The sequence below is a fragment of the Dromiciops gliroides genome, chromosome 1 (genome assembly GCF_019393635.1).
Source record: "Dromiciops gliroides isolate mDroGli1 chromosome 1, mDroGli1.pri, whole genome shotgun sequence".
Classification (NCBI taxonomy): domain Eukaryota; kingdom Metazoa; phylum Chordata; class Mammalia; order Microbiotheria; family Microbiotheriidae; genus Dromiciops; species Dromiciops gliroides.
The window spans coordinates 99572417-99595264 of NC_057861.1; the positions used below are offsets into that span (position 1 = coordinate 99572417).

Consider the following 22848-nt stretch of genomic DNA (forward strand, 5'->3'; position numbering starts at 1 on the left):
ATTGGTAAATATGACAAAAGAGGAAAATTACAAATGTCAGAGGAGATATGGAAAAATTGGGACACTAAGGCACTGATGGTGGAGTTGTGAACTAGTCTAACCATTCTGGAAAACAATTTGGAACTATGCCCAAACAAGCTACAAAACTGTGTGTATTATTTGACCCAGCAATACCATTACTACGTTTGGGTCCCAAAAAGATCAAAGAAAAGGGAAGAGGATATATTTGTATAATTTTATACAAATAAATGGTGGCAAAGGCTTGGAAATTGAGGAGATGCTCATCAACTGAGGAATGATTGTACAAGTTGTGATACGTGAGTGTGATAGAATTATTGTTGAGCCATAGGAAATGAAAAAAACAACACCACAAGGATGGTATTTAAAACAAACAAACAAACAAAAAACTTGGGAACTTTTGTATAAACTAATGCAAAGTGAACTGAGTAGTGCCAAGAGAACATTGTAATACATTATAATGATGATCAACCATGAAAAACTTAAGTACTATGATCAATAAAAAAATCCAAGATAATTCCAAAAGACCCAAGATAAAAAATACTATCTATACACATCCAGAGAGAGAAATGAGGAACTCTGAATGAAGATTGAAGCACACTTTTTTATTTTCCTTATTTTCTTAGGGTTTTTTTTTAGTAACAGGGCTAATATGGAAGAATGTTTTACATGATGTCACATGTATAATTAATATCATATTTCTTGCCTTATCAAAGTTGGAGGGTGGAGTAGGAAGGTAGGAGGGACTTTGGAACTCCAAATTTTAAAAAAAGTGATTTTTTCTGTTTAGAATTTTATTTTACAAATTATATGTAAAAACAAATTTTGACATCAGTTTTTAAAAATATTTGTGTTCCAACATCTCTTCCTCCCTCTCTTTCCACCCCTCACCCCAAGAATTCAAGCAATTCAATATAAGTCATGGAAAATATCTCCACATTAGCTAGGTTGTGAAAGAAAACAAATAAAAACAAAACCAGATTAAGGAATTGTCAAAAAATGTGTTTCCATCTGTTTTCAGATACCATCAGTTCTTTCTCTGCAGATGGATTGCAATTTTCATAAGTGCTTCAGTTATATTGGATCATTTCCTTACTGAGAATAACCACATGCTTCCCAGCAGATAATCTCACACTATGGTTGTTATTTTGTATGCAGTACACTCTGCATCAGTTCATGTAGGTCTTTCCAGGTTTTTCTGACAGCATCCTGATCATAACTTTTATATAGTGCTTTAAACTTGACAAAGAATTTTCTTCTCAATAGCCCAGTAGAGTAGGTACCATATGTTTTGCCATTATAGTCAATCAACATAACTATTTCCCTCCATCCTATTCCCTTTCCATGATATTTACTCTATTTTCTATCTTCTTTTACCCTATTCCTCCTGACTGCCCCCTCTCCCACTTTGTCCTCCCTTCTTTCACCCTTCCTTCCTTATCCTCTTCCCCTCCTACTTTCCTACAGGGTTAAATAGATTACTCCTCCCAATTGGGTGTGTATTTTATTCCCTCCTTGAGACCACTATGATGAGGTTAAACTCTTTGAGCTAATTCTATGTTCTAAATTTTTCTTCCTCCCTCCTCAACCCTCCCTAGGAAAACAAGCAATTCAATATATGTCATACATGAGCAGTTATGCAGAACATCTCCTTCCTCAAAAAGTGTTTTGCTTTTTACTGTTCACTCCCACAATCTGGCCTTCCCTCCTTCCCCTCTTCTCTTGCCCCCCCCCCCACTTATCTCCTTCCCCTCCCATTTTCCCTTAGGGAAAAATATATATAACTATACCCACTTGAGTATGTATGTTACTCCCTCTTTGAGCCAATTCTGATGATATTAAGGTTTACTCACTCCCCCACTCCTTTTAGCCCTTCCCCTCCCTCCATAAGCTTTTGTCTTGTTTCCCTCAGGTGAGCTACCTCTCCCCAGTCTACCTCTCCCCTTTTCCCTCCCCCTATGCATTCAGCCTACCCCTCAACCCTATTTTTAAAATGTCATCATGGGTTAACTAGATGGCACAGTGGACAAAGCACCAGGAGGTCCCAAGCCCAAATCTGGCCCCAGACATAAGACACTCCACCATGCTTGCCCCACAAAGAACAAGGATAAACAAAAAATAAATGCTTTAGAGATATCATCCCTTCATATTCAGTTAGGACCTGTGTCCTCTATGTAAGTGTATTCCTTTAAGTTATCCTAATACTGAGAAAGTTCTTATGAGTTAGAATTATGATCATCCCATGGAGGAATGTAAACAGTTTAATCTTTAATATCCTCATGATTTCTTTTTCCTCTTTACCTTTTAATGCTACTCTGGGGTCTTGTATTTGAAAGTCAAATTTTCTCTTCAGTTCAGATCTTTTCATCATAAAGGCCTGAAAGTCCTCTTTTTCCTTGAAGTCCATTTTTTTTGCTCTGAAAGATTATACCCAGTTTTGCTGGGTACATGATTCTTGGCTGTAGTCTCAGTGCCTTTGCCCCCTGGAATATCATATTCCATGCCCTCTGGCCCTTTAATGTAGATGCTGCTAGATCTTGTTTTATCCTTATTGTAGCTCCACAGTATTTGAATACATTTTTTCTAGCACCTTGTAATGTTTTCTTCTTGACCTGGGAGTTCTGGAATTCAGATATAATATTCCTGGATGTTTTCCTTTTGGGATCTCCTTCAGGAGGTGATCAGTGGATTTTTTCCATTTCTATTTTATCTTCTGCTTCTAGAATATCAAGGCAATTTTCCCTGACAATCTCTTCCCTACTTCCAAGCTACATTTTCCCAAGCTTCAGAGGGTCCCAGTGTGAGCATTGTAATTGCACCCCCCCTACTGGAGAGATACTGTAGAGAAGCTCTGCCGTGAGGAGAAAACATGTGATTTAGAGACCATGTGACTTTAGCATCTGAAAGTTACATCTATAGAAGCAACTGTGGGACTTGTCAATCAGAGCTACCAACCAATTAACTTGGAGCTGTCGGTGTGTGGATGGCCCTGTTTCCTGTTGGAAAGGAGGTTTCTGGGAGGAGGAAGGAGTGAGCAAGGAAGGAGTGAGTGAGCTTTCTCTTTCACCTGGGACCTTTGTTTGAGTGGAGTTGAGATATTGTCTCCCTGACATAGATAGATGAAGGAATCTTGGTCTCTTTCTCTTTCCCCAACAAATTCTTATGCTCCTTAATAAATACTTAAAAGTCTAAACTCTTGCTAAAGCTTATGATTTATGGCAATCACTCAATAGAATTTTAGACAGTTTAGCTAGAATTTTAGCCACTGTACAGATAGCAACTTTACATCAGGTATTTTGGTTTGAGGAAGAGAAGGTTTTTCTCTCACCTGGCCTGTTCTATGGTCTGAAGATAACTTCAATCCAACTTGCTAATTCACTAGCCAGCAGAGTGCTGTGGTGTTTCTTTTCCTTTCCCTTTCTTTCCTTTCCTTTCCTTTCCTTTCCTTTCCTTTCCTTTCCTTTCCTTTCCTTTCCTTTCCTTTCCTTTCCTTTCCTTTCCTTTCCTTTCCTTTCCTTTCCTTTCCTTTCCTTTCCTTTCCTTTCCTTTCCTTTCCTTTCCTTTCCTTTCCTTTCCTTTCCTTTCCTTTTCTTTTCTTTTCTTTTCTTTTCTTTCTTTCTTTTTTATTTTTTTGTGAGGCAATGGGGGTTAAGTGAGTTACCTAGAGTCACACAGCTAGTAAGTGTTAAGTGTCTGAGGCTGGATTTGAACTCAGGTCCTCCTGACTCCAGGGCCAGTGCTCTATCCACTGCACCACCTAGTTGCTCCTTGCTGTGGTGTTTCTTATCTCTGACAAGCATGCACTCCTCCCCCACCTGGGCCTCCAGCTACTCACAATTTCTTCCTGGTTCCCCTGTGGGGTGGGATAGCCATGTTCCTCCTTGGGTCCCATAGAAACCCCTGTATTTCCCCCCCCACACCTCCAGACATTCGGCCCTCTCACCTCACTGTAAGCTTAGTTCAAGAAGACATGGTTGTTGTAGCTGATTCAGAGGCTTAGGGTTAATTCTGCTGCCACAGCATGCCTGGGGTCTGTGTTGGTGTGATTGTAGGGTTGGACTCTTCTCCCAGCTCAGAAGGGCCCCTTTTAATCTGTCTTTGCCTGTAAAATAATCTCCACCCATCTTTTTGTGGGTTTTGCTGCTTCAGTTATTCGTTTATTGCTGTTTTGGGTGTAATTGCATCAGGAGCTCTGTGTGGTTTATGTCTTTCCTCCACCATCTTGGCTTGAGTCTTATTTTTTTAAAAATACAATTGGGGAGGAATGGTAGTGACTCCTCGGAGCTCTCTTCTAACCCTCCAAATCCTTTCAAATAATGCCATAAGACAATTCCTGGAATAGCAGGACCCATAAAAGGATGTGGTGAGATCATTTTCCATCCAAAAGTGTCTTAGAAAGTCAGCAGGAAAGATTTGTTGTAACAGGGTGAGAGTGGATTGCAGATATGGGACACACTACACAGACCCAACCCAAACACCAGAGAATCTGCCCTCTTGGAGCCTTGGAATCAACTGAGGCAGCAGCTACTTCTGGAACTCAACTCACCAACCAGTGAGAGGGTCAAGTGGTTGCCTGGGGGGAGATTGCAGGGCTCTGTGCTGGTGCTGAGTTGGAATGCTGTTGTGTTGCCCATGCTAAGAACCAGGAAGGAGTCTCTAGTGGTGGCCCAGCTGAGGAAGGGGCTGAGACACACCAGAGCTTGCAACCACAGTGAAACAGAATTCTGTTCCTGAGTTAAAGAGCAAACAGACCTGTGGTTACTTACAGAGCAGAGCACAGTTCAGAGGAGTGTAGAATGTGCTTCTCCTTAAATCATACCACCTTGGATGCCCTGAAGCTTGGGACAGTACATCCTGGAACCAATGCCGCACTTTAAGGAGTTAAATGTCAAGAAATGGGCTAGGAAAATGAGCAGAAAGAAAAAGAAACTGTGGAACCTAGGAAGTTTGTTTGGTGACAAGGAAGATCAAAACACCCCCTCAGAGGTTAACAAAGTCAAAGTTCCTGCATCCAAAGCTTCCAAGAAAAATATGAATTGGACTCAGGCCATGGAAGTGCTCAAAAAGGACTTTGAAGATAAGGTAAGAGAAGTAGAGGAAGAAATGGATAGAGAAATGAGAGTGATGCAGCAGGGTCATGAAAAAAAAAAGTTAATAGCTTGAAAAGCCAAATGGAAAAGGAGATACAAAAGCTCTCTGAATAAAATAAAGACTTTAGAATTAAGATTGAGCAAATGGAAGCTAATGACTTTATGAGAAATTGAGACACAATAAAGCAAAACCAAAAGAATGAAAAAATAGAGGGCTATGTGAAATATCTCCTTGGAAAAACTGCTTACCTGAAAAATAGGTCCAGGAGAAATAATTTGACAATCGTTGAACTACCTGAAAGCAATGATCAAAAAAAGAGCTTAAAAATCACTTTCCAAGAGATTATCAGGGAAAATTGCTCTGATATTCTAGAAGCAGAATGTAAATTAGAAAAAAAAAATCCACTTATCACCTCCTGAAAGAGATCCCGAAATGAAAACTTCCAGGAATGTTATATCCAAATTCCAGGACTCCTAGATCAAGGAGAAAATATTGCAAGCAGCCAAAAATAAACAATTCAAGTATGGTGGAGCCACCATCAGGATAAAGCAAGATCTAGAAGCTTCAACATTAAAAGGTTGGAAAGGTTGGCATATGATATTCTGGATGGTAAAGCAACTGAGATTATAACCAAGAATCACCTACCCAGCAAAACTGGTTATAATATTTCAGGTGGAAAATGGAAATTCAATGAAAAAGAAGACTTTCAGGCATTTGTGATGAAAAGACTTGAGCTGAATGGAAAATTTGACTGTCAAATACAAGACCCTAGAGAAGCATAAAAAGGCAAACAGAAAAAAATAAATCATAAGGGATGTTAAAATGTTAAACTGTTTACATTCTTACATGAGAAGATGATACTTGTAACTCATAAGAACTTTCTCATTAATAGTGCAGGTAGATGAAGTATATTTAGACAGAGGGCACAGGTGTGAGTTGAATATGAATGAATGGTATCTTTAAAAAATAAAATTAAGGGGTGAAAGAGGAATGCACTGGGAGAAAGGGAAAGGGAGAGGTGGAATAGGATAAAGTATCTTACATAAAAGGAGCAAGAAAAATCTTATGGATTGAAGGGGAAGTGAGCGAGCCTTATTCTCATCAGAATTGGCTCAAAGAGGGAATGACATACACACACATTTGGGCAGAGTAATCTATCTAACCATGCAGGGAAGTAGGATGAGAAGAGGATAAGGGGGGAGGGGTGAAAGGAGGGAGGGCACATTGTGGGAGGCTACAGTCAGAAGCAAAACACTTTTGAGGAGGGATGTGGTGAAAGAAGATAGAAAATATAGTAAATATCATGGAGAGGGAATAGGATGGAGAGAAACACAGTTACCAATATAAACTGTGAAAAAAAATTTGAATCAGAGGCAAGAGCAATGTAAGATGATGATGGTGGTGCTGGTGGTGCTTGATGGATTGATTGACTGAATTGATTGATTGGTTGATTGATGGATGGATTGATGATGATTGGATGAAGATGAGAATTGATTGATAAGGATTGATTGAGTGGTACTTACTTTGCTGGGCTATTGTGAAGAAAATTCTTTGTCATGTATAAGGTACTATATAAATGTTATCTATTGCAATATTGTTGCAATAATCAACCTCATGGCTTTATTGTAAGGAGATCTCTCTTTAAAGTGCTATATAAATGTAGCTTACTATAAAAAATGTTGAGCAGGATGCTATCAAAAAAACCCAGAAAGACTTACATGAGCTGATACAAAGTGAAATGTACTGTATACAAAATAATAGTAATATTGTAAGATGATCTTCTCTAAATGACTTAGTTACTTTCAGCAATACAATGATCCAAGACAACATTGAAGGACTTAAGAAAAATACAATCCATCTACAGACAAGGAACTGATGGTATCTGAATAGAGATCGAAGCATATTTTTTTGTTAGTTCCTTTATCTGAAGTGTTGGTTTTGTCTGTTTTCTTTCACAACCTGGCTAATGTGGAAATGTTTTGCATGACTACTGTAATGATTGGAATGACGCCACCTGCTGGAGACTTACTGTAGAAAAACTGCACCATGAAGTGAAGGTCTTTGAGAGCAAGAACATGCGTCTTTTCTTTGGCATCAGGAAGTGACGTTTGCTAGTAGGAGGAAGAAGGAAGAGCCTGGTGCTCTGACTGGGGTTCTTTTCCTGGGGACTCTGGTGGAGAGTGGAGCTAGAAATGTGCTCTCCCTTTAATAGATAAGAATCTAGGCCTTTTCTTCTCTCTTTACCAAATTCTTATTCTCCTTAATAAATGCTTTAAAGCATTTCCCTGGCAAATTGGTTGCCATGGCAAGTGTAAATTGATTCTAGAAGTATTGTTTTTGATAAGCATATTCCAAAAAGAAAAAAAAAGAGGGTTACATTTGTAAAAGTTTTCTTTTTTCAAAAAAAAAGTTTTCTTTGAGATTTTGTTGTGCTTTAACTTGCATTTAAATATGTTCTGATTTTTCACAAAAGTAATTGTATACTAAGTAAAAAAAAGGGGGCATTATTTGAAATTGTTGCATAATTGTATATTATATTCTGAGTCAAGGTACATTCACATTTTTTGTGATCATTTATTATCCTCAATTTTTAAATCCATATGAGACTTGGATTATGGGAATTTATCATTTAAGACATTAATTGCCTTTATTCTGAGTTATCAGATGCCAGTTGGCCAAGATGCCATCCATTCACAAGAGGAATACATGCAAGAGCAGACATTGAACTGTCACATGAGAGGAGACATGCATGAAGTCAAGGTATGGCCAAGGGAATGGCTTTTGACAAATGTTGAGGTTAGATTCTCTTGGTTTAATATTTTATTTTGTTTTTCCCCACAATACTGTACAGATGGCTGGAAGTTTTGATCCCACCCATCTTATTCTTCCTTTCCATTTTAAAGTTACCTTTGGAAAGGTGAATTTCACTAAAACCTGGCTTCTATGCCCCCTCCTATATGCCTGATGCCATGGACATCTCAATCCCATGCATCTAATTGAGTCTGACTCAGTTTCCTCCAATCTGTTCAGTGGCATGGACATATATTCCATCCACCTATTTTAAGTCTGGCATACTGCATGGGCAATACATATTGCTCAAGTGTGGGAATGCTCATATCCCATCATTTCTCTGTTCTTTTATGGTAACCCCCATAATTATCTCAGGTGTCATGATAAATAACAGTGTTGAATTTGGCCTTGGCATCTATTACCAATTACGTTAGATTTTTTAATTTCTCATAATGGCAAGAGAATAATTAGGCAGATGATGAAAAAAGTGATGAAACAAAGATAAAAATTACTTTTAGAAATGAATATCACAGCAATTGTCTTCTCAATTTACCCTCCATAAGGGGGGACTATAGTAATATTAATTTTAAAGAATGTTTCAATTTTTGTTTTATTACATGTTTCATGTGTAACAATTGAAATTCTGAATTCACTTAGACATGTTTTTGAGGACTTTTGTTGTTTGATTTGATTATTGATGAAGCTATTTTAAAGTTGTGTTAAGCTCAATTTTGTAGGAAATTTTCCTGGCTGATTACCAGCATCCACACATCAATCCCTGAAAAGACTTCCATTCCATGATTACACCTAGAGGACATCTGAGAAAAGATTTTCAAAGACTTTAAATGAACAGTTTTGTTTTGTTGTTGGGTTTTTTTTTTCTCTTTTCTCTTTCTGTTATAATATACACCATCTGTAACATGTACTCTCTGCAGAGGCCCTCCCTTTGCAAGACCAAAGTCAAAGTGTCGGTTCATGAGGACAAAAAATTGCCCCTCTGGACAAAACTTTCCTCTCTTCCTTTTCTATATTGTTATTAACATATTGTTAGTTAGCATAAGTTATTATATTCTGTTATTTTTGACTGTTTCATCAAGGAAACGCCCCATTTCTTGAAGAAACAAAGAGGGCACTGTAATGATTGGAATGACACCACCTGTTGGAGACTTACTGTAGAAAAGCTGCGCCATGAAGTGAAGTTCTTTGAGGGCAAGAACATGCGTCTTTTCTTTGGCATCAGGAAGTGACATTTGCTAGTGGGAGGAAGAAGGAAGAGCCTGGTGCTCTGACCGGGGCTCTTTTCCTGGGGACTCTGATGGAGAGCGGAGCTAGAAATGTGCTCTCCCTTTAATAGATAAGAATCTAGGCCTTTTCTTCTCTCTTTACCAAATTCTTATTCTCCTTAATAAATGCTTAAAAGCCTAACTCTTGCTAAAGCTTATAATTTATTGGCGACCACTCATTAGATATTTTAGACAGACTAGCTAGAATTTTAGCCTTATCAATACACATGTATAGCTTAAATTGAATTGGTTGACTTCTTCAGGAGTGTGGGGAAGGAGGGAGGAAGAGAATTTGGAATACAAAGTTTTTAAAAAATTGATGTAATTTTTTTTTAAATGTAATTTGGGAAAATAAAATTTTAAACAAATAAAAATGAATAAAAAATAAAAATTCAATTGGGAAATATTTAACAAAGTAAATAAAATACATTTTCAAAAAGCTATTGCCTTAATGAACACTCATAACCAACAAGCTATGTAGAATTTAAAGTCCTCAATTTATAGAGAACTAGAAGAAAAAAAATAATAAAACCAAGTGGGAAATTAAGTAGTGCATATTAATCCTATTGTCTTATCTACACTCCAGTTCAGAGTTTTTTTAAAGTTGCTTTCATTTATTCTAAAGAACATAATACTTTAACCTAGTTCTTTTATTCCATCATGGACAAAATAAGAAAAGTTGTTTTATCTATCTGGAAAATAATTTATTTAATATTAAACATAAATAATAATAACAGGATGCTGCCTTATCCCATGACTATTTCTGAGTTCCTTTAAATATAAATATGAAGATAAAAGGAAAATAGTTATAAAAATAGTTATGGAATAATAATTATAAAAGTAATTCTTTAATTATAATTATTATAAATTATCATATATAATTATTATTTAATTATAAATTCCTGAAGCCAGAATTTATGTCTACATCTATCTTGGACCATTAAGTATTTATATCTTTTGTTAATAATATATCCCCTGGATATACTCAGATCTCCCTCATAGGATTTAGATCTCCCATAAACTCAATAAGAATGCAATTTCAGAATCCTTGAATTCTTTTTGATTGTGATCTTGTGGCCCCAAATTAGAAAAGGGCGAGTGCATGACCCAGGCTATGAGAGGATTAAAAAGTGGGTATGAAACTACTTTTCCCATCCTCATTCATATGCTGATCTCTTCAGTTACCCTTACATGAAGAGAGAGAAGTGTTATCTTCTTCAAGAATACATTCTTGGGTACATGACTTCCAAATCAGTGTGTCTAGCTGATTTGCTTAATCATTTCAGTCATCTATTTTCCTGTGTTCACAAAAAAGGGAAAATGGTCCTGCTACTCTGACCTCCCATTAAAACATCATTTGCTTGGTTGTCAAATTAATTGCAGCCATTCTGCTCACTGATCAGAAGGTCATACATGTTCTGGAGGAAGGCTGATACTGATAGAGCTTATTGTCCATTGAAAAAAATCTCTGTTTGGTGTGCTGCTGAAAATTAATGCCCCTGAGAGATACGATGCAATGTTGTAAAGCACAAATTTTTCTACTCCACTGTTTCTGAAACCAATTTCATCAGGCCATAGGAAGGCAGTGGACTTGAGCTCGAGAATACATCTATCATTTACTGTGTTATCTCAGATACGTTTAACTATCATGAACCTAAGATGCATTATTTATAAAATGATGATAATAATGTTTACACTATTTATGTAATGGGGCTGTTATTAGGGAAACTCTGAAAAGCATTGAAGGGTCTAGAATAACTGATGTCTAAGGTCCATTCTAGCTTTAACACTCTAGGATTCTATGGCTATTATATGTCTACATTAACTCACTTTATCCTTACAGCAAAGGAACTAACATGTTAGTTATCTAATCAATTACCAGGGATCCCTTTGTCAAATTAACAAGTGACCAGCATCAGCTATCAAGGAGAATAACATTGAGAGAATGGGGCACACAAGTTTTAATGAAGAAATCATAGTACCCCAGGTCTATAGCTGGAGGGCATCTGGGAACCCATGAATCTAATTCCATCATGTGTAAATGAAGAAACTGAAATCTAAGGAGATGACGTGATTTGTCTCATCACATAGATAACAAAGCTTGGAGATTGTATTGGAATCCAGGTCCCCTGAACTCCAAATAAGGTGCTTTTCTCAATACTGTGGAAGCTCCCAGGAAAGTGTCTTTAATTTTTGTATGAGTGGGGAGGGTCAAATATATGATTTTTCCAATCAGTGTTAGGAACTCCAATATAGACATTCCAACCAGCAAACCGAAATTTGTCTACAATCTACATTTAGAGCATCTTCCTGGGATGCTGAAAAATTAAGTGATTAAAGGTTTATTTTGTTTTTTCATTTTTATTGCTATAGCTGAAATATATATATGCATATATACATATATATATTATAAAAGTATAATATAAAAGTAGTGAGAATAGGAATTCATTTTATTTTAATCTTATTGGAAAAGTCTCTAATCTTTCTTCATTACATATATTTGCTCTTGGCTTGCCATGTATATTACATACAATATTAAGGAAAAATCCATTTACTCCTATAATTTCCAAGGTTGTTGAAATGAAAAATTATTGTATTTTGTGAAAAGCTGTATATTATATAGAGATTAATATAATCATGAGATTTTATTATTTTCATTATGGTTTATTTTGTTGGTAGTTTTCTAAAAATTGAACCAATGAAGTATTCCTGGTATATATCCAACCTGGTTGTTAGTATAATCATTTTAATACTATGCTATAGCCTCTTTGTTAATATTTTATTCAATATTTTGCATCAATATTCTTTTTTGTTCTGTTAGTGAGGCAATTGGGGTTCAGTGATTTGCCCAGGGTCACACAGCTAGTAAGTGTTAAGTGTCTGAGGTCAGATTTGAACTCAGGTCCTCCTGAATCTGGGGCTGGTGCTTTATCCACTGTGCCACTTAGCTGTCCCAGGATTATATCTTTCTTAAAGTATGCCAGTTTTCTCTATTTTTCAAACAATTTTTGTTATTGTTATTGTAGTACATTTTTTGATGTTTTGAAAGATCTCAGTTATATTTTCTTTTGGCTGTTCATTCATGACTTCTTTGATATTTATTTCCAAGACCTGGTTATTTAACTTCTCTATTTCTTGTTATTATAATCAGGGCATTTTTGTTAATATTCATCTATTTTGGTTATCATTTTGCTAGCACATAATTAGGCAAAATATGTTTTAATGATTTCTTAGATGGTACACAGCATAGAGCTCTATACTTGGAGTCAGGAAGACATGAATTTGAATCCTGTCTCAGACTCAAACAAGATGTTTAACACTGGACAATTCGCTTAACCTCTCACAGACTCACTTTGCATAACTCTAAAATGAATTAGGATGTGATGACTTCTAAGTCTTTTTTTTTTCTAGGTCTAAATCTATTATCTTTAATTACTTCTTTATTTTGAGTTCTTTTTTCATTTTGACAATTTATTTTTTCTCTTAACAACACTTCAGCTGATATATTTAATCACCTGGTTTTATATATGACTCCAAATGTTCTTTTTTAAATTTAATGTCTTCTTTAGCTTTTGAAATGTCTATTTTTGCATTGAGTTTTATTTAAGCTGTATGTTTGTCTTGGATCTATTTTTTCCTTTCCTTTCTTTTGTTATTGAAAGTGTTAGGAGATGTAAAATCCACGCCCCCCCCAAAGGATTGCTTTGAATACATCTTAAAAGCCTTGTGATTTTCTTTAATGAATAATTTTTATGATTTTTTTCTTTGGCTCACTAGTTTTTAGGATTAAATTGCTTAGCCTCCATTTAAATTTGAATCCTTTCTTCCAAAGCCCCTTCTTAGTTAGCATTTTTTTCTGTGATAAATGAAGAATATTTTTGACATGTTAACTTTTCTGAATGTTTTATTAATTAATAAAAATATTAAGAACTTGCTATGTGCTAATCATTATGATAAGCACTGGGGATAAAAATATAAAAGTAAATACAATCCATGTTGTTAAAGAGCTTGCATTCTGCTAGCAGTGAAACTACATATATGATCATAATTGTCAGGAAAGAGCATTTTTGTCCTAAAATTTACCATGAAAATGAATGGGTCTCCCTCTGAACAAGAAGACAACCAAACCACAATGTTCATGAAGCACTGGCTCTGGGTTCAGGAGGACCTGAGTTCAATTCAAATCTGGGTTCATACACTTGACACTTACTAGCTGTGTGGCCCTGGGAAAGTCACTTAACCCTCATTGCCCCACTGGAAAAAAAAAAAGGTAAACCAACTAGAAAATGGATCCCATCATCTCTGGGACTAGTTTTGTTTATGGTCAGTCTGCAGACAATCTACCTTTCAGTAGTTTCTTGTCCTTTCTAGGGAAAATCACATTCTCCTTGGTTGACAAAAATGGAATCAAAATAAGAATTGTAGTTTCCCTCTCTGTTGCAGTGATTGTTGTCCCATTGAATCAAGCAGCTCCTGCTTCTTCTTTGATCTTCTTCTTCCCCCCAGTATAACTTAAAATACCCTCTCTTTGTAATCATCACCTTTCTTCATTTGTCTCAGCACATTTTAAGCTTTAATTCTCCTGATGCTTTTTTCATACTGCTTTATTTCCTGCACTGTCAGTTAGTCTCATTTATGTAGCTTATATCAATATCTTTATATTAATATAAGATTAATATATTAATATAATTAATACATTAATATAATATTAATATAAGAATATCTATATAGAAATATCGATATTGAATTGGTTTCACAATCTAGGCATATATGCTATACTCTCTGATTTTATGAGCCTAATGATATATTTTTATATGTACATATACAAACTTATGTATATTTGTCCATTTATACACACATATGAATTAATATATTCACATATACAAATGTATTTATGTGTGGCATGTGTATGTATTTTCTTTTGTGTGTGTGTCTGGGGCAATTGGTGTTAGGTGACTTGCCCAGGGTCACACAGCTAGTAAGTGTCAAGTGTCTGAGGCTGGAATTGAATTCAGGTCCTCCTGACTCCATGGTTGGTGATCTATCCACTGTGCTACCTAACTGCCCCATGTGTATGTATTCTTGAATGTGTATTTGCATGTGTTTAAGTATGTCAAAAAACTGAGTAAAAAACTTGTAATCATTCAGAAGTGAGGCTTTTGTTGTTTAGTGATTTTAGTTGTGTCTGACTCTGTGACCCCATTTGAGGTTTTCTTTGCAAAGATACTGGAGTGGTTGACCATTGCCTTTTCCAGCTCATTTTACAGAGGTAGAAATTGAGGCAAACAGAGTGAAGTGACTTGCCCAGGTCAATAATTTTGTGTCTTAGACTGGATTTGAACTCAGAAATACGAGTCTTCTTGACTCCAGGCCCAGAGCTCTATATACTGTGCCTCCTAGCTGCCCAAACATTAAGTTAACAAGGGCCTAAATCTCTTTAGTAGCTATAGGCAATGTGAAGTCATAGAATCATTAGGCTCACAGAGTCAGAGAACCACAGGGAGGCAATGTGGTGTAGGCAACATTATGCCACACCTAGAGTCATAGTGAACTACGTACCAATTCCTTCTTAGATACTATTTCTAGTTATGTAGATGTGAGTAAGTAAGGATTTCAGTGACTTCCCCAGGACCACACAGCTGGTAAATGTCTCAGATCAGATTTGAACTCAGGAAGAAGTCTTGCTGGCACTCTATCCACTTCACCACCTAGCTACCTCTCATTCTGTTTTGGGATAGCTCTAATCAAGTGGACATTCCTTCTTACCTAGAGTCTAAATCTGCTTCTTGAAGCCTTCCCTCTTATTTTCTCTTAGTCCTGTTTTCTGGCACAAAGCATAGTAAGCTGGTACATGTTGGAGCCAGCTTGTATTATTTCCCTGAGAGTCACTCGTTAAAATTTCAATGTAAGCTTTTAAACTTCAGAAATAATCAAACTCTATAAATCAAGCCTTGATTTAGTGTTTGTTAATGGTCTAGATCCTAGCTTATTAAACTGTGTGTTATAACCCCATATGAGTTTGTGTAACTGAATGTGAGGATCACAAGAAATTGTTAAGAAGCTTTGTTATAGGGGCAGCTAGGTAGCACAGTAGATAAAGCACTGGCCGTGGATTCAGGAAACCTGAGTTCAAATCCAGCCTCAGACACCCCAATTGCTTCACCAAAAAAAAAAAAAAAAGTTTTGTTATATACCTATATACCCGGGGTCTCATAAAAATTTATTGGGTGAAAAAGGGCTGTGAGTAGAAAATTAAGAAGCCCTGGTCTAGATCAGGGGTATCAACTCATATAAAAATGGAGGTTACTACATCATCCATAAAGATCATTGCTGCTGAATATTAATTTAGAACACTACACACTAATATTTTCTGTATTCTATTTTATTTTTATTAATTTTGTTAGATAGTTTCCAATTACATTTTAATCTGGTTCACAGCACTAGACAGTGTTGAAGTCTTTTTTTTTTTTTCAGGGCAATCTGGGTTAAGTGTAGTCATAACAAAGGCTGAATTTTGACATCTTTGGTATGGACTTAAGAAAGTGATAGAGAAAATGTTATTAGTATAACATAAATTTTAAAATGTGTCCTACATGCTTTCCCCCCTACAGGAAACTATTTCTTAAACATTGATTGTTATACCCCTGAATTTTTCCATATCTCAGTCCTTCAGACATAGTAATCAGGCTCCCATTAAAATCTTTTTTTCTTCAGACTAAATAACCTCTTTACCTTCCACTGATATTTATGTTTGGGGCATCTAGGTAGTAGAATAGAGCTCCAGGTTGGGAGTCAAGAAGAGCTGAGTTCACATCTGATCTCAGATACTTACTAGTTGTATGACCTTGAGCAAGTCACTTTATCCTGTTTGTGGGTTTTCTCATCTGTAAAATCAGCTGAAGAAAGAAATGACAAATCATCCCAGTATCTCTGCCAAGAAAAGCCCAAATGGGTTTACAAAAAGTCAGACAAAACTGAAATGACTGAACAGCAACAATGAGATGTTTATGTTACTTGAGAAGCAGTGTGACATCTAATTGGTCCTGAAGCTGGTACAAAAAGACTTGAATTTAGTTCTTGGATTAACCACTCACTGTCTAAACGATGGTGGGGGAGACAGCATCACAGTAACAATATTTTCATACTGAAAAGAATCTCATAAGCTATCTAGTCCAACCCATTCCTAAAAATATGAATTACTACCATTACATACCCACCAACCATCCTTCAGCCTCTGCTTTAAGATCTCCAATGAGATACCAAATCTATTTCCCTTTTGGACTGCCCTAATTGTTAGGAAATTTTTACTAACATCAAGCCTGAACTTACCTCTTTGCAATCTCTACCTACTAATACTGGTTTTACCCTCTGGGGTTAGATAGAACAGGTCAAATCCTCCTTCCTATGTCATCATTTTAAGTACTTGAAGACAGTTATCATGTCTCCCCAGGCCTTCACTTCAACAGGCTAACCATCCCTAGATCCTTCAATAGATACTTACTTTTCACAGACTCAAGTTACTTCATGATCAAAGAATAATATATGCCATATCACTGTCCTTTAAAAAATCACTTCATTTTTCTTTGTCACAGTTTCCTCATCTGTATAAGAATAACACATGTACCACCTATCTCAGAGAATTGTGGCAAGAGATATGCTTTTTATATTAATAAACATGTTAGTTAAAATTTTGAGTTGCAAATTATATCCTTCCCTCCCTCTTCTCTATGCTTTATAAACATTAAAGTGCTATATAAGTGTGAGTAGGTACTATTCCTGATGTGAGAGTAAAGTAGGCTTTTGGTGTCAAAGAGTTGCTCTATGGCATTTCAACCTCAGGATGAGTGAATCTCATGACTGAACTCCTTCTAGGGTAAAACCATCTCCAAGAATTTGGCATTTTAAAGGACTGTTAGCAAATGGACTTTATGAGTGTACTATAATTCCTAAAGCAATGAGATTCTGGACTCCAAAAATTACAATCTACCTTTCTGTGCCCACCAAATCTAGTGCAGCATTCCCTGTGGGATAAATCCTAATTTCTGTTCCAAACGGTTAAGCACAACTTCAATATTTGCTGATAAAGGGGAGTCTTTTATCCAAGTCAATGAGGAAGCACAGTTACAAGAACAGGATTATACAACTACTCCTTATTGGAGAGAGGGATTCTTTACTGTTTTCTGGAAATCTTCATTATCTCTCTTCTGAAGGTCCTTCAGTAAATACTGATTATCTCAACAGGTTTGTACAAAGGATTAAAGCTTTGGAGTGAGAAGAGTACAGATGTCATTTAAGTTTACCCTCTCTTTATAAGAGTGGGAAAACTGGGGGCCAAAAAAGGGAAATGAGCTGCCAGATTATATAACCAATCAATAAATCAGCTCAATCAGCAAACATTTATTAAGCACCTACTGTGTTCTAGGCACTGTACTAGGTGCTGTAGATATAACTATAAAAATGAAACAGTTCTTGTCTTTGATCAACTTACATTCTACACGGGAGAGATAACATGTTCATAGATAAATATATACAGGAGAGATGAAAAAATAAGTTGGTGGTGCAGGGAATAACTAACAATTAATATTATCAGTAAAAGCTTCTTGAAACAGGTAGCAACTTAGCTGGTCCTGAAAAGGAGCTAGAGTTTCCAAGTAATAGAGGAAAAGAGGAAAGAGGTATTCCAAGAAGGCACTAAGTGACAGAGCTAGGGGTTCCAATAGAATTATCAATGGATTATGAGTGGGACCTTTGCTTATGTCTAGGTGGCTTTTGAGAACTAGTCATGATCAAAACATGTAATCTTGGAGCAGTAAGAGAAACTAGAAAGTATCTAGTCCAATACTTTCATTTTTTAAAAGATAGCATTTTTCTTTAAAGTTTTGAGTTCCAAATTTTTATCACTTTTTCCCTCCCTTTCCTCCTTCCTCAAGCAATCGGATATAGGTTATACATGTGACATTATGTCTATGTGCTATTAGTCATCTTGTATAAGAAAATGATTAAAAGAAAAAATGAAAGTGAAAAATAGCATGCTTCAGTCTTCAATCAATATCAGTTCTTTCCTTGGAGGTGGATAGTATAATTCGTCATAGTCCTTTGGGATTGTCTTGGATCATTGTATTGCTGACAATAGTTTTCATTCACAGTTCTTCCTCAAACAATAATGATGTCACTGTATACAATGTTCTCTGGGTTCTGCTCACTTCACTATTTATCAGTTCACATAAGTTTTTTCAGGCCTTTTTGAAATCATGCTGGTTGTCATTTTTGTAGCACAATAATATTCTATCACAATCATATTCCACAGCTTGTATAGCTATTCCCTGAGTGATGGGCCTTCCTTTGATTTCCAATTCTTAGCTACCACAAAAAAGCTGCTATAAATATTTTTGTAAAACTAGTTCTTTTTCTCTTTTTCAGGATGTCTTTGGGATATAAACCTATCCCTGGTATTTCTGGATCAAAGGGTATGCAGAGATTGATAGCCCTTTGGGCATAGTTCCCAATTGTTCTCCAGAATGGTGGGATCAGTTCACAACTCCACCAACAGCAGATCAGTGTTCCAGTTTGCCCACATCCCCTTCAACATCCAATATTTTCCTTTTCTTATATATTTGCCACTCTGATAGGTGTGAGGGGATACCTCAGAGTTCTTTGAATTTGCATTTTATTATCACTAGTGATCTAGAGCATTTTATATGACTATAGATGGCTTTCATTTCTTTTTCTGAAAATCCCTGTTCATATCCAAAAAGAAATAAAAAACAAAAAAGATAAAGGAACTATATGTACAAAAATATATATGTCAGACCTTTTGTAGTGGAAAGAATTCAAAATTGAGGAGTACCCATCGATTGGGGAACGTCTGAACAAATTGTAGAATGAGGTTATGATGGAAAACTATTATGCTATAACAAATAATAAGCAGGATGCTCTCAGAAAAACCTAGAAAGACTTATATGAGCTGATGCAAAGTGAAATGTACTGTATACAAAGTAACAGCAATATTGCAAGACGATCAGCTGTAAAATGACTTAGCTATTCTCAGCAATACAATGATCCAAGACAAATCTGAAGAACTTTTGAAGAATACAATCCATCTTCAGAGAAAGAACTGATGGTGTCTGAATACAGATTGAAACATATTTTTTTAGTTTCTTATTATTAAATTTTTGTTTGTTTTCTCTTACATCCTGACTAATATGGAAATGTTTTGAATGATTATACATGCATAATTTATATTGAATTGCTTGCATTCATGGAGAGGGGAGGGAGGAACCCAATTTGGAACAAAAAGTTTTTTAAATGGACATTAAAATTGTTTTTACATGTAATTGGGGAAAAATAAAATTCCAAAAAAAATGAAAAGTTCCTGTTCATATCTTTTGACCATTTATCAATTGATAATGATAACTTACAATTGTAGAGGTGGTGTAATGGATAGAGAATTTGCCTTGTGGTCAGGAAGACAAGGAACTTTTGCGATGACTAGATGGCATATAGGATGGGGTAAGATACAAACATAACATTTTCTAACTATGTGAGTCTGGGGCTACTCACTTAATCTCAGTTTTTATTTGCTCATTTGTAAAATGAGAGTAATAATGACACCTGTCTCATAGAGTTATTGTTCAGATCAAATAAGAGATTATGTATAAATCACTTAGCAAACCTTAAAACTATATAAATATTAGCCATTATTATTAATATTTATAAAGCATTTCATATACATTTTTCATAACTCTGTGAAGTAAATAGCCTAAGTATTATCCTGTATTTAGAGATGAAGAAACTGAGAGTCAGAGAGACTTGCACATTCTTCTGTTAAGTGGCCGAACTAGAATGTCACCCCGATATTCTGATTCTAAATTGAGATGCTCTTTTTACTGTGCTATCAGTTTTTTTTAATAGAAGAAGAGTGGGATAGAGATGGCTTGCAATCCACTGGGACATTAAGTGAGAGCATAGAATTTACTATTAAGGAAGCTTACAATTTAGGGGAAAAGGAAATTACAATTTGTAGGGGAGGTTTTGAATCTAATAGGCACTTGTTGCCTCTGCCATAATTCAGACCCTTATTACCAATTATCTGAGCTGTTATAATTGTCTTCAACTCTCCCATTTCATCCTTTCTTTTTCGTATTACTGCCAGATTTATCTTTCTTATATAGAAATGTTGGCCCATCACTTTGCTAAAACAACAATGAACTTTTAATGACTTACTATTGCCCCTAGAGTAAAGTTAAACATATTTTGACTGTCATTCATTGCCTGCTTTTTAAAATTTTAGTTTTAATTAATGTAACAAAACAAGCATTTCCATAAAAGAGTACAAAAATATGATTGCACATGAAATTTCAAAACTAGTGTGTACAACTTGCTATTTATTTCAAATATAAAATAAAATTATCATTTTTTACTTCCCTGCCCCTCTTAGACACAAATAGTTATGTGTGTATATAAATACACACACAAATATAGACATATATACACACATATGCACACACACATATATGTATATATAAATAATGTAAAGAATTAATTGTTATTTGGGGTTTTTATGCCTCTGCTCACACTGGCCTGGGCCTCTGCAAACCGCACAGTGCTCTACCCGCTGGTTGTAGCCGTTGCCATGGCGCTGGCACCTCACGTCATCACCACTTGCAGATGCCTACATGGGCCTGGAAAATTATAATGATTGGAAGACTAGTGAGGGCAGTCATGCGACTGTCATAGCAGCTATCCTATTGGCTGGGGCTGTGTTGGGTTTTTCTGGGATTGGGGGAGGAGAATTGGGCATTCTAGCTGGATGCTGGAATGACAGGAGTTCTGCTGCATATTCTCAGCTGATTCCTGGGCAGTGGTATATTTACAGGTTGTATAATTTCCCTTTCCCCATTTTATTTCTTTTCCCTTGATCCTACTGATCCTGTTTGTGTTTTATTTTTTTAAGTTCATTCTTGTTAAAATAAATCCTGTTCTATTTTGAGGGAGGCTGCCAGTCTCCTTCCTTGCACCAATATTGCAGCGAGCCGCTTAGCTAACACTCCCCAATTAAAAATTGGTCCCCACAATATATATATACACACACAAAACATACATATTTGTAAAATTATTTTATATATCTATTTATCAGTTCTTTCTCTGGATTCATTCAGTGATTGTGTGCTTTGACAACCTGGAGCTGTCTAACCATTCCAGTCTTATTTCAATTCCCTTTTCATACATTCTGTATTCTGAATTCTAGCCAAAATGGGCAGCTCTGCCCTCCTACAGACACAATGGACTTTCATTCCCCATTGACTTTTGTCAGGCTCTTCATGACTGGAATGTCTTCTCTTTCTGTCTTCTTCTATTCAATTTTTATCCATCATTTGAGGTATAACTCAAATGCCTTATCCAGAAAGCCTTTCTTGATGTTCCTAATGGGTATTGCCTTTCTGCCTCTGAATTTTTCTAATAATTCTCTACTGTAATGTGTTTATCATGCTCTGTTGCATTTTATATGTATCTGAACTAATTTTATCTCTCTGCTAGACTATAAAGTCTTTGAGGTCAGGGATCCCCTCTCATCAAGCTTTTGTATCTATAGGATCCTGGTACAATATTTTTGCAAGCAGTAGGAACTTATTAATGTGGGTTTTTTTTAATTGTGGGGGATTGATGTGGAGAGGTTACGTAGTGCTACAAATATGCAATCTCATAGAGCAGGGACTTTAACCCTTTTGTGTCATGGACTTTTCTGGCAGTCTGATGAAGCCTATCGACCCTTTCTCAGAATGCTGTTTGTAAATGCATGAAACAAAGTAAAAAGGAAATCAATTATATTGAAATAACTATCAAAATAATTCACAGATACTAGGTGAAAAGCCCCTTAAGAAGTTATCTTATTATTCTTTAGTAAGAGTTTATAGTCTAGTGAAAGAAACCATCCATCAACAGGCATGTATTATGCTCCTACTATATGCCAAGACCTAGTAGAGGATTTTAATAATTTACTAGTGGGAGCTTGCAGTCCTCCCAGCGGTTGTTTCATAAGGAGTTTCTCATTACAATCTGGTAGGGGCAGCTGACTATCTATTGTTGGGGAGGGGGTTGTTATAAAAATGTATCCCTTGCTCTTTCTTTGCTTCAGTGGAAAACTACTGACAGCTCAGGAATCTGTGGAGTTGGTCTGTCAGTGTCCTTTCTTTTCCTGATATTTAATCTATTTTCCTTATGAATATACTAGGGGCTTTAAAAGAAAAGAAAACACACCCAAACTTATCCACTTGACCTCTCTGCTGCCTTTACTGGCTCTTGGAACCCACTCTCTATCTGTTTTGGAAGCATTTCATCCAGCAAGCTCCTTCCTTTATTGCCTTCAGCTTCATCCCTCCCAGACTCAGAGCTGCAGGCAAAGGCAGATTTATTTATAGACAAGTATATTTTCAGAACTGAAACCCATCAGGCCTTCAGCTGTCCAGTTCCCCTGAAAAATGTCTGCATTCCCTGCCCACTGCCAATGACCACCCCATTTTTCAATTCCTTCCAATTTCATTTAAATAGCTGAAAGCCAATAGAGGCACTGCTTAGCTAAATTTGAAGTGGGGATAAAGGAGAAGAAAAGAAGAAAGACATTAACAAAACAATGAAAATGTCAAGGGATGGGGGAAAATAATGAATT

General features: G+C 36.1%; 1 pseudogene; it reads left to right on the plus strand.

The window, feature by feature from the left end:
• LOC122746191 overlaps nucleotides 1-22848 on the plus strand; it is a 194173-nt pseudogene that overhangs the window by 164825 nt on the left and 6500 nt on the right.